At 40.8% G+C, this 13,295-nt stretch overlaps 1 non-coding gene across 1 annotated transcript; it reads right to left on the bottom strand.

The window, feature by feature from the left end:
* Positions 1-12,467: 12,467 nt before the first annotated feature.
* Positions 12,468-12,597, bottom strand: LOC120094498 (small nucleolar RNA SNORA17). The gene has a single exon (XR_015628338.1). It is a non-coding gene; the product is annotated as a small nucleolar RNA SNORA17 (small nucleolar RNA).
* Positions 12,598-13,295: the final 698 nt, after the last annotated feature.

The following is a 13,295-nucleotide window of genomic DNA, read 5'->3' on the forward strand; positions in this document are numbered from 1 at the left end:
TAGGTGTGTGGGTTCATTTCTGGGTCTTCAATTCTATTCCATTGGTCTATCTGTCTGTCTCTGTACCAATACCATGCAGTTTTTATCACTATTGCTCTGTAATACTGCTTGAGTTCAGGGATAGTGATTCCCCCTGAAGTCATTTTATTGTTGAGGATAGCTTTAGCTATCCTGGGTTTTTTTGTTATTCCAGATGAATTTGCAAATTGTTCTGTCTAACTCTTTGAAGAAATGGATTGGTATTTTGATGGGGATTGCATTGAATCTGTAGATTGCTTTTGGTAAAATGGCCATTTTTACTATATTAATCCTGCCAATCCATGAGCATGGGAGATCTTTCCATCTTCTGAGGTCTTCTTCAATTTCTTTCCTCAGTGTCTTGAAGTTCTTATTGTACAGATCTTTTACTTGCTTGGTTAAAGTCACACCGAGGTACTTTATATTATTTGGGTCTATTATGAAGGGTGTCGTTTCCCTAATTTCTTTCTCGGCTTGTTTCTCTTTTATAGAGGAAGGCAACTGATTTATTTGAGTTAATTTTATACCCAGCCACTTTGCTGAAGTTGTTTATCAGCTTTAGTAGTTCACTGGTGGAACTTTTGGGATCACTTAAATATACTATCATGTCATCTGCAAATAGTGATATTTTGACCTCTTCTTTTCCGATCTGTATCCCCTTGATCTCCTTTTGTTGTCTGATTGCTCTGGCTATAACTTCAAGAACTATATTGAATAAGTAGGGAGAGAGTGGGCAGCCTTGTCTAGTCCCTGATTTTAGTGGGATTGCTTCAAGTTTCTCTCCATTTAGTTTAATGTTAGCAACTGGTTTGCTGTATATGGCTTTTACTATGTTTAGGTATGGGCCTTGAATTCCTATTCTTTCCAGGACTTTTATCATGAAGGGGTGTTGAATTTTGTCAAATGCTTTCTCAGCATCTAATGAAATGATCATGTGGTTCTGTTCTTTCAGTTTGTTTATATAATGGATCACGTTGATGGTTTTCCGTATATTAAACCATCCCTGCATACCTGGGATGAAGCCTACTTGATCATGGTGGATGATTGTTTTGATGTGCTCTTGAATTCGGTTTGCCAGAATTTTATTGAGTATTTTTGCGTCGATATTCATAAGGGAAATTGGTCTGAAGTTCTCTTTCTTTGTTCTGTCTTTGTGTGGTTTAGGTATAAGAGTAATTGTGGCTTCGTAGAAGGAATTCGGTAGTGCTCCATCTGTTTCAATTTTGTGGAATAGTTTGGATAATATTGGTATGAGGTCTTCTATGAAGGTTTGATAGAATTCTGCACTAAACCCGTCTGGACCTGGGCTCTTTTTGGTTGGGAGACCTTTAATGACTGCTTCTATTTCCTTAGGAGTTATGGGGTTGTTTAACTGGTTTATCTGTTCCTGATTTAACTTCGATACCTGGTATCTGTCTAGGAAATTGTCCATTTCCTGAAGATTTTCAAGTTTTGTTGAATATAGGTTTTTATAGTAAGATCTGATGATTTTTTGAATTTCCTCTGAATCTGTAGTTATGTCTCCCTTTTCATTTCTGATTTTGTTAATTTGGACGCACTCTCTGTGTCCTCTCGTTAGTCTGGCTAAGGGTTTATCTATCTAGTTGATTTTCTCAAAGAACCAACTTTTGGTTCTGTTGATTCTTTCTATGGTCCTTTTTGTTTCTACTTGGTTGATTTCAGCTCTGAGTTTGATTATTTCCTGCCTTCTACTCCTCCTGGGTGTATTTGCTTCTTTTCATTCTAGAGCTTTTAGGTGTGCTGTCAAGTTGCTGACATATGCTCTTTCCTGTTTCTTTCTGCAGGCACTCAGCACTATGAGTTTTCCTCTTAGCACAGCTTTCATTGTGTCCCATAAGTTGGGTATGTTGTACCTTCATTTTCATTAAATTCTAAAAAGTTTTTAATTTCTTTCTTTATTTCTTCCTTGACCAGGTTATCATTGAGTAGAGCATTGTTCAATTTCCACGTATATGTGGGCATTCTTCCCTTATTGTTATTGAAGACCAGTTTTAGGCCGTGGTGGTCCGATAGCACGCATGGGATTATTTCTATCTTTCTGTACCTGTTGAGGCCCGTTTTTTGACCAATTATATGGTCAATTTTGGAGAAAGTACCATGAGGAGCTGAGAAGAAGGTATATCCTTTTGCTTTAGTATAGAATGTTCTATAAATATCCGTTAAGTCCATTTGGCTCATGACTTCTCTTAGTCTGTCGACATCACTGTTTAATTTCTGTTTCCATGATCTGTCTATTGATGAGAGTGGGGTGTTGAAATCTCCCACTATTATTGTGTGAGGTGCAATGTGTGTTTTGAGCTTTAGTAAGGTTTCTTTTACGTATGTAGGTGCCCTTGTATTTGGGGCATAGATATTTAGGATTGAGAGTTCATCTTGGTGGATTTTTCCTTTGATGAATATGAAGTGTCCTTCCTTATCTTTTTTGATGACTTTTAGTTGGAAATTGATTTTATTTGATATTAGAATGGCTACTCCAGCTTGCTTCTTCTGACCATTTGCTTGGAAAGTTGTTTTCCAGCCTTTCACTCTGAGGTAGTGTCTGTCTTTGTCTCTGAGGTGTGTTTCCTGTAGGCAGCAGAATGTAGGGTCCTCGTTGCGTATCCAGTTTGTTAATCTATGTCTTTTTATTGGGGAGTTGAGGCCATTGATATTGAGAGATATTAAGGAATAGTGATTATTGCTTCCCGTTATATTCATATTTGGATGTGAGGTTATGTTTGTGTGCTTTCATTCTCTTTGTTTTGTTGCCAAGACGATTAGTTTCTTGCTTCTTCTAGGGTATAGCTTGCCTCCTTATGTTGGGCTTTACCATTTATTATCCTTTGTAGTGCTGGATTTGTAGAAAGATATTGTGTAAATTTGGTTTTGTCATGGAATATCTTGGTTTCTCCATCTATGTTAATTGAGAGTTTTGCTGGATACAGTAACCTGGGCTGGCATTTGTGTTCTCTTAGGGTCTGTATGACATCAGTCCAGGATCTTCTGGCCTTCATAGTTTCTGGCGAGAAGTCTGGTGTGATTCTGATAGGTCTGCCTTTATATGTTACTTGACCTTTTTCCCTTACTGCTTTTAATATTCTTTCTTTATTTTGTGCGTTTGGTGTTTTGACAATTATGTGACGGGAGGTGTTTCTTTTCTGGTCCAATCTATTTGGAGTTCTGTAGGCTTCTTGTATGTCTATGGGTATCTCTTTTTTTAGGTTAGGGAAGTTTTCTTCTATGATTTTGTTGAAGATATTTACTGGTCCTTTGAGCTGGGAGTCTTCACTCTTTTCTATACCTATTATCCTTAGGTTTGATCTTCTCATTGAGTCCTGGATTTCCTGTATGTTTTGGACCAGTAGCTTTTTCCGCTTTACATTATCTTTGACAGTTGAGTCAATGATTTCTATGGAATCTTCTGCTCCTGAGATTCTCTCTTCCATCTCTTGTATTCTGTTTGGGAAGCTTGTATCTACAGCTCCTTGTCTCTTCTTTTGGTTTTCTATATCCAGGGTTGTTTCCATGTGTTCTTTCTTGATTGCTTCTATTTCCATTTTTAATTCCTTCAACTGTTTGATTGTGTTTTCCTGGAATTCTTTCAGGGATTTTTGTGTCTTCTCTCTATGGGCTTCTACTTGTTTATTTATGTTTTCCTGGAATTCTTTCAGGGATTTTTGCGATTCTTTCAGGCATTTTTGCGATTCCTCTCTGTAGGCTTCTACTTGTTCTGTAAGGGAGCTCTTCACGTCTTTCTTGAAGTCCTCCAGCATCATGATCAAAAATGATTTTGAAACTAGATCTTGCTTTTCTGGTGTGTGTGGATATTCCATGTTTGTTTTGATGGGAGAATTGGGCTCCGATGGTGCCATCTAGTCTTGGTTTCTGTTGCTTGGGTTCCTGCGCTTGCCTCTCGCCATCAGATTATCTCTAGTGTTACTTTGTTCTGCTATTTCTGACAGTGGCTAGACTGTCCTATAAGCCTGTGTGTCAGGAGTGCTGTAGACCTGTTTTCCTCTCTTTCAGTCAGTTATGGGGACAGAGTGTTCTGCTTTCCGGCGTGTAGTTTTTCCTCTCTACAGGTCTTCAGCTGTTCCTGTGGGCCTGTGTCTTGAGTTCACCAGGCAGGTCACTTGCAGCAGAAAAGTTGGTCTTACCTGTGGTCCCGAGGCTCAAGTTCGCTCGTGGGGTGCTGCCCACGGGCTCTCTGCAGCGGCAGCAACCAGGAAGACCTGTGCCGCCGTTTCCGGGAGCTTCAGTGCACCAGGGTTCCAGATGGTCTTTGGCTTTTTACTCTGGCGTCCGAGATGTGTGTGCAGAGAGCAGTCTCTTCTGGTTTCCCAGGTTTGTCTGCCTCTCTGAAGGTTCAGCTCTCCCTCCCACGGGATTTGGGTGCAGAGAACTGTTTATCCGGTCTGTTCCTTCAGGTTCCGGAGGTGTCTCAGGCAGGGGTCCTGCTGCTCCTGGGCCCTCCCCCACGGGAGCCCAGAGGCCTTATACAGTTTCCTCTTGGGCCAGGGATGTGGGCAGGGGTGAGCAGTGTTGGTGGTCTCTTCCTCTCTGCAGCCTCAGGAGTGCCCACCTGACCAGGCCGTTGGGTCTCTCTCTCACAGGGTCTGGGGGCAGAGAGCTGCTGCGGGCCGGGATCCGCGGGTGTGGGACTTCCTGTAAACACAGAACATGCCCGGTCCTAGAGGAATTCTGCTTCCGTGTGTCCCAAGCTCACCAGGCAGCTTTCTTGCATCAGAAAAGTTGGTCTTACCTGTGGTCCCGGGGCTCAAGTTCGCTCATGGGGTGCTGCCCACGGGCTCTCTGCAGCGGCAGCAACCAGGAAGACCTGTGCCGCCGTTTCCGGGAGCTTCAGTGCACCAGGGTTCCAGATGGTCTTTGGCTTTTTCCTCTGGCGTCCGAGATGTGTGTGCAGAGAGCAGTCTCTTCTGGTTTCCCAGGCTTGTCTGCCTCTCTGAAGGTTCAGCTCTCCCTCCCATGGGATTTGGGTGCAGAGAACTGTTTATCCGGTCTGTTTCCCTCAGGTTCCGGCGGTGTCTCAGGCAGGGGTCCTGCCGCTCCTGGGCCCTCCCCTACGGGAGCCCAGAGGCCTTATACAGTTTCCTCTTGGGCCAGGGATGTGGGCAGGGGTGAGCAGTGTTGGTGGTCTCTTCCGCTCTGCAGCCTCAGGAGTGCCCACCTGACCAGGCGGTTGGGTCTCTCTCTCACAGGGTCTGGGGGCAGAGAGCTGCTGCCACAATCAATGATTTTTAAAGTGAGATTTTGGCTAAATTGTCATTTTAATGGATATGCTGTTGTAATTATAATTTTATTTTATTTAAAACTAGAAATTAAATACAGAAAAAGTTTTCCTCATTCTTAGTCAAAACATTTCTATTATTATTTGTAACACAGTTGGAAGAGAAAATTCTCTGAGGTATGAACCTCTCTCTCTGGAGGTAACACTAAGCTCTCCAAATGCATTTCTTAATTAAAAGCAGTTTTCTGATCTAAGGATGGGTCAACTTTCCGTAAATGGCCAGATAATAACTATTTTAAGATTGTGGGCCATCTAGCTCTCTGCAAATATACATTACTGCCTTTTGAAAAGGAAGGTTATGAGGCAAAAAAAAGTGTCTGTATTTTAATGAAATTTTATTCATAAGACCATGTGGTTAGCTATTTGTGACCCATAGAGTTGAGTTGCTGACCCTTTCTTTGAACTGGAGATTTTTTTCATCTATTTCACTAGTCTTAGCTTTGAGACAGACAGAAAAGCATTCATGTAAGGGTACTTGGCGTACACCGTTTAATTTATAAGTAGCTTTTCACATTGAGGTCTTCCAAAATTGATTGAAAAAATAGTCTATAATTGTTTTTCTTTCGTTATGGTTCTTAGTTGTATATTCTAAAACAACTTCATTAAAGCTCATAAATAGACAAATGAGGCTGGATTTTAATGAGAAATAGAAACTTCTTAAAAGAAATCACAAGAGTGCTGAGAATTTGGGGAAGTGACTGCACTTCTGAGAATCCATCAGCTTACTATTACACTCAAGGCCACCTAGGTATGACACTAATATCTTTCCGAAGTCCATTATTGTTCACAGGAAATTTGGAGTTAATAAAGATGAGTCAAAGACCATAGAGACTTAGAAATACATAAGTAGTGGTTGATTCCTGACACTCAAATGTATCTGCACCTCTCTGAAGTAGATGACTGAACTTCTCCAACATCAAACAAAAAGGTCTTTGTAAATCAAGACCTGAGATGAACTAATTTCCTACAGTAACTATTAAGCTCCCAGGAAAATTGTAATGACAGATATCAGCCATGTTTCTTTCACTTGCAAGAGAAATTTCTGGTTGTGTCTGAAATCACTACTAAAAGTATCTTTGAAAATGTACTCTATGCAAAGCTGGGGAAAACTTTAATGTTTAGTGTTCTAATTCAATCTAATTCTACACATTTCCACACAAGTACACTTGATGTTAGGCCTAATAAGTGATAAGAACAATTTCACGATGAATTCACATTTAATTTCAGAATCTTTATTTGTATACACATTTAAGCGATTTCTATTTTTGGAGCTTTACATGAAACCAGAATGGCTGTAATGAATCACTGTGAAATCATGAGCTTCTCTGTATCCAATGCATGTACAAGATTTAATGTGAGATACTATCCTTGATCTGAGAACATTGAATTATGTGAGTTATTAGGAAAATGACTCTTTACCCTGTACTATGCACTATGTTAGATATATTATATTATGCAATTCATTCATTCTCGCTATATAATACTATGTAAAATATGCTCATTCTAAAAAAATTGAGACAAGAAGGGAAGAAAGCAATTCTAAAATTATAACAACAGCAAACCATTAGGCTAGTTCCTCTAGGAAACAATATCAAATGATTTTTTTTCCAATGAGGAACTATAGACATCCATCATCCTATGACATTTTACCCAATAATATAGAGCTTATGAAATTTGCCACTCCAATGAGTCCCAACTTTTATGGATATACTCTTTTCCCACTTTTTTTTTTACTATTTTTACCTGAATATAAGAATGTTTTTTATTAGTACAAAGTACCTCTTTGTTAAATGTCAATTTTCCTCATTGAACTCATTTCTGCAATGAGGTGAGATGGATAGACAACATGAAGTAAAAAGATAGAGGGTAAGAACCCCTCTCCCTGCATTCAGATTGATCCCCTGAGAAGTAAAAAGGCCAGAGCTGTCAACAGTACTATAAGGCTGCTGCTGTGGAAATAGCTCTCCTTTTTGTTTTTTTTTTTAAGGATTTTTTGTTGTTGTTGCTCTTGTTGTAAGAACATTGGTGAACCTGGCTTAAGACCTGAGTATACATAGCCTTTGGCAGGCTGCATTCCTTTTCTTTAATATTTTTGAGGACACTCCCCCTAGACTATCAACTTTGTAGGGAAGCTGTCCTACCTTTCAACATTCCTGCATTGTCTTCATTTAGATTCCTTAGCAACCCTTTGAAGAAAATATCTTCAAAACTGCCAAAATTCTATAAATGATTATAGTAAAGGCAACTAAGAGTGTGCGGTTTGCTTAGAGAAGTCCGTATCAATGCTCTGAGGTGTGTGGCCTTTTTCTGAGTGTCTCTTTTCTCTTTTAAGAGTCACACTAACATGAAAAGATTTTTGTTTAACCCTAATTCTGCTTCAAATTGGTTAATCCTCGAATACTTTTGAGTGCGGAAGGTATGAATTCTGTTTTGACCTTAGTCAAGGTCTTTAAAAGATTAAGGAAATTTCTTTTAGGCTGCTAAGGATGACAAAGTAGGACTGAGCATCCTTCCTTCTCCTCCCTGACAAAATGACAAATCTCAGAGAGGATGGAAGTAGAGGAAATGCCTTATCTGTTCATTACAGCGAGATGTTCTCTACTTACAAATGAGGAAATAATCGAGGGCATTCCGTGTTATTCTTTGGATGTTTACTGACAGTCTTAACACCTTACATACATCATTTTCCCTCAAAAAAGTGTTAGAAAGGATGAGGAAGTTGTACATATAACCAGGACTAGCTCGATGGAAAGTCAAAGACAACCAAAATGTCACATCCTTTACCAACAGTCTTTGAATAATCCCGGAAGGTGGTAGATGTAAGAAAAAAACCCTGCTACAAGTGGAAGACATATGTGGAAACCAAGCAAACTTGCCCCTAAACCTATGTTTTATTTTATGAAATTCATATACAGATTTGATATGTTTGATACATTGAATTAGTGAAGTTTAAAATAGCAAAGAACAGACAGCAATTTTGTGTGAAATGATACTGTTCTGACCTGCATAAAAATTTTTAATCCAGCAACATGGCTGCTCTTCTAGGTGATCTGGCTAGAATGACACACATCTTCAATCCCTGTGTCTGGAATGCAGACAACTCCCTTAATACACATTTTTATACTAAACGGTGAAGGTACCTTTAGTTTGTAGAAGGAAGCAGCCATGTTTGAAAGTGATGTCTAATTGAGGGGCAGACAAAGTGACAAATCAGAGAAAGATTTGGCAGAATGAGTCAGATATAGGATATGCCCAACTCTCAGGAAAAGAAACAGGAAAGAGAGACTACTTAAGAGCATCACAGAGTGAGTCATGAAGGGAGAGCAGTGTAGTGGTAAATATTTAAAAAAGAATCTACCAGCCCATGCTCTTGCCAGCTCCGGTGGGCCACATGACATCTGCAGGGTATTTTTATCTGAATCAACAAAGTGTCTCAATCCGACTCACTAAGTTTCCAATTTCCATCCCAAGCTGTCGCTGGCTATTCTCTGGGCCCTGCAGCAGCTGCCCTCTTTCGACTCACTGCATCTACCCTCTGGGGTTATAGTCACAACTCCTAGTAACTCATTAAAATCAAAACTCAATATGCTTGTAATTTATCAATCAGACTTATATCAGTAAATTCTCACCCCACAAAACATCCATACAAGAAACTCTGAATCAATTAATATTAATATAAACTGCCTACCTATGTAAGACAAATTGTCCTATAAAAATCTATCCCTTATGAAATATTCATAACTACTTGAATAAGGTCACACAGTTCAGAGTCATCCTTCGCCTCCTCCATCTTGGTTTTTCCTCTTCCCTCGTCATCTCTTTCCTCTCTCCAAAACTCTATCCCCACCTTATTTTTTTCACTGCCCAATCGCAGGCCTTGCCTTATCTTGTGCCTGTCTTCACCTGCATAGAGACAACAATTCACAGGGCAGTTCAGTGGGTGCAGTTCAGTTGAGTTCAGGCAATGCAGTGGAGTTTGAGTTGAGCACCATTCAGTGAAGTTTGGTACCATTCCGTTGAACGCAGTTGAGTTCAGTTGAGTTCAGTTCAGAGCAGTTCGGTTTTGCAAAGAGTCAATTTGTGGAGTTTAGAATCAGTTTTGCTAGGCAGAGTAATTAAGTCAGAAGCTGAGAGAAGTCAATTTGACTCCATTAGCCTGGAGGGAGGTTTGAGTCAGAACTCTGAGCTGAACCAGCCAGCCAGAGTTCAGGAAGAACTAGAGTGTGCGCTTATTCAACAGTCAGCTTCTGAGAGGACAAGTATATCTGGCAAATAAAAGTAACTTTTACAACATGATTTCTGTGTTTTTGCTCAATAGAATTAGTGAGTAAGATAATTTTGGGAGACTTGGGCATGTCAGGATTTTCAGTGCAGTAATGGGCTGTCTTCCACTGATGTAGATGCCTAAGGCAGTTAGAGGTTTTCATAGTACATGCTCTCCAGTTCTGTACTCAACCAGTTTTCAGATGGATAGTTAAGTCAAGATCTCATTCAAAACTGTGTTTCTTCTGGTTTTACTCCATAAATTCTCTTCTTTTTCTTGGTAACTACTCCATTTCTTCTTCCTTGCACTTCTCCAGAGTTAAAGTCCTCGCTATCATTAATTGTTTTCACTGGTCTTCTGGAAGGATTTACGAATGTCACTGCTGCAGCTTAAACATAAGGGTAAAATCTAAGGCCTGGAATGTTTGCATAACACACATAAGAATCAAATTCTCTAAGGAAGCTCTATTCACAAATATAGCTTAGGAGGACTTAAGCGTGCTTATAGGGCCTCTCCCTACCTCCTTTAGGAACCACTTTTCTATTCAATAATTTCATGAAACAGACAGTTTCAGATTACATTTGGATATGAGATCATGGGATATTTGATTATGCCTGTCATCCGTGTTCATCTCTGTTGTGCATGACAACCAGAAATTTATAATAAATAGCATTCTACTATGGATATCTACCTCAGTTTTTAACTTTTTTCCAACCACCCATTAATAGATGCAGACTGATTTTATATCTTGGCTGCTGTGAAGCCTATGGGGTTGCTGATGTCTTGCTCCCTAATACACTAATTGCATTCAATGGTGGAGTTGGAGAGCCGTCTGATAGCTTACATTTTCATGGATCCACCATGCTTGTTTCGATGTGATGATTCTAATTTTTATTCACACTGTTTTTATATGAGCCTTGGTAGCATTTGTCACAAGCGTTTAGCATGATTCATTGTCCTTTTCTAATTCTTTGGAACAGTAATTAACCTCAGTTCTCACCAGAGCTTAACAAGAACACGTGGGATGTGGGTTTTTTTACTCATTATAGACACTGCACTGTTTCAGGTTCAAATGCTATGAATACAGTGACATTACCTTTTAGGATTTAAAAACAAAAACAAAACCTTTGTATTGGTTCTTTGTCAATTTCATACCATGCACCCCAATCCCAATCGTCTCCCTATCCCCTCCTCATATTTGCCCTATTCCATTACAATGTTCTCCCAAAAAGGAAGAAAAAAAATCTCTGTGTGGAAACTGTAGTGGGTCCCACAGTATACTCATTTGTCTACACTTCTTTGCTTGCAAATGTTCATTCCAATGACTCCTTAGTCTGGTAGGAGGCCTCTAGCTTTTGCTACCTATCAGTACTCAACCTTTCTAGGACTTGTCTCAGTATCCTGTAGTTGCCCTGTGTCATGAAGATTTTGTAGCTTAGATCTGTGGAACCAGCACCTTCATGCCTTCCAGTAGTTCATCGATGGAGTAGATGCTGAGGTAGATAAATTCAAAGCCCTGAATCTGGGCCCAAGAGGTATCTGAACTGGCCAGCCTGCTGGATCTCCTGCTGTCATGCTCTGGTGGCCAGTTCACTAGCAACCCCTCAAATCAGGGCCACCTCTACCCTGCTGCCCAGCTGAGGTGCAGGACCTGCTTTCCTGAGTGTTTCAGGTGGTGAGGAACTGGCCGGTTCTCCCACTCTCATGACATCGGAGCCAGCGTTCCCATATGACATAACTGGCAATGGAGAAGGGAGGGGAAGATGCTGTTTCTCCCTCCTCAGAGCCACTACCCACCAGTCAAGAGGCCCTCATGCCCTCTGGGCTGAGTCACTTGCAACCCCTATGTCCAAGGCTGGTTCTACTGTGCTGCCCAGTGTGGTGAAGGATTCCCTGAATGCTGTAGCAGGTGAGGGACAGGGACAGCTCTCCTACTCTGATGACCTCAGGACTAGCTCTTCTGTCTGCCATTCATGGCATAGGTTGACAGGGGGCATCCCTTCCTCAACTGTGTCATCACATGGCAGACAAATGGCAGGGCCAGTTCTCTCGGACTCATATCCCTAGGGTTGGCTCACCTGCCAAAGTGTGGGGCCAAAAATCGAGAGTTTATTGCAGTTGTCTAGGAGTGGAGTCATCTCTTCTGCTTGTACACTCCCAGGGACAGTTCTCCCAGGATTCCTAGGTGTGGGAGGGGACAGTTCTGCATAGCCACTATCCATTGTCATGTCTCTGGGTGACAGCACAGACCAGGTAACAGACCCCTGTTGCTGTGAGCTATGTGGTCCCAGGTGGCAGCATAGACCAGAATGCCACCGTGATCACAGATGGGAATCATGAGCTACTCACATCAGGCTGTTTTCACTACTCTTGAGTCTCCAGTTTTACCTCTCTTCATTGAGTCCATGTCTTTTGTTTCTCTTTCATTTCTCCACCATTTACTTGCTAGTCTTGGTGGCATCCTGCTTCTCTGAGTGTCTGAGGGTCATCTCAGAGTGGTCTCAGGAGTGCTATGCCCTATTTGTACATTTTGGTGCTGGGCAGGGCTCCTCTTTGGCATGATCTGCCCTCTAGGCCTGTGTAACACTAGACTGGTGGTCACTTCAGGGTTGCTCCCTATTTGGGGCTCCATGGTGCCAGTCAGGTGGTCAACTTGGGCTCAATCCTTGCCTGACATATCCCAGTGGCTCATTGTGAGATGCATCTGTCTAAGACTCTGGTTCCAGGCAGGAGTTCTTCAAGTCTCTGGCTTGCTCCCCATCCTGGGAGCCTATCTGGGCTTGCCTGACACTGTACTGGTGGTCATCTCAGGATATCTCCCTGTCCTAGCACTCTGGTACTGGACTAGTGATCATCTCAGGCTAGCTTTTCCCAGGGAATGTTAGGCTACTAAACACTCAGATGTTTACATGTCAGAATGCTAAGCATAGACGTAGCCTCTCCTTCTTGCCACCTATTGATGTCCATGTGACCCAGCAGTCACATCTGCACTGTCTCTAGGGGCAGGTACCTTTCAGTTTCTTGGATTCCTCAATTTCGTTTAATTCAAACTATTTTTAGATGATACATAAAACATTAACTATTATACATGTTCAAGGGGCATTTTGTGATGCTCTGACAGTTTTAGGGTTGTCTAATTTTTAAATCTCACTAAACATTCCTATATTATAATTTAACATTTCTTTGTAATGAAACATTCTAATCATATTTTCCAACTTTTTACAGAACACTATCAATATCTTTAATGACCTTATTGTAACTGCAGTGATTTCAATGTTTTATTATCATTTTGTTTACCCATTATAAAATTGGTTAATGTGCTAGACAAATATTAGGGTTTTCACAATGAAATTGTAATTTATAAGTGCAGTGGTCAAGGTAATAAATCTTTCTCCTACAGACTGTGTGCAGTGACTAATGGGAATGGTCCTTCCATCCTCAACAGGTTATGCCTTCAGCTGTATTGTTTCTACAGCTATATTCTGTCAATAGTCTAGATCGTTTTTACTCTTTTATGGAAAAAGGTATACTCTTAGCGGGTTGACTTTATGCATGCGTGTGTGCGTACATGCGTGTGTGTGTGTGTGTGTGTGTGTGTGTGTGTGTGTGTGTTTAGGCTTGTGGATGACATTGTTAATTTTCTTTTGTTTTTATACAGTATGCTACAGCCACCTCATATGATAGGTCTCTTAGTCTTACCTCTGT

The sequence above is a fragment of the Rattus norvegicus genome, chromosome 8, assembly GCF_021556685.1.
Source record: "Rattus norvegicus strain SHRSP/BbbUtx chromosome 8, alternate assembly SHRSP_T2T, whole genome shotgun sequence".
Lineage (NCBI taxonomy): Eukaryota > Metazoa > Chordata > Mammalia > Rodentia > Muridae > Rattus > Rattus norvegicus.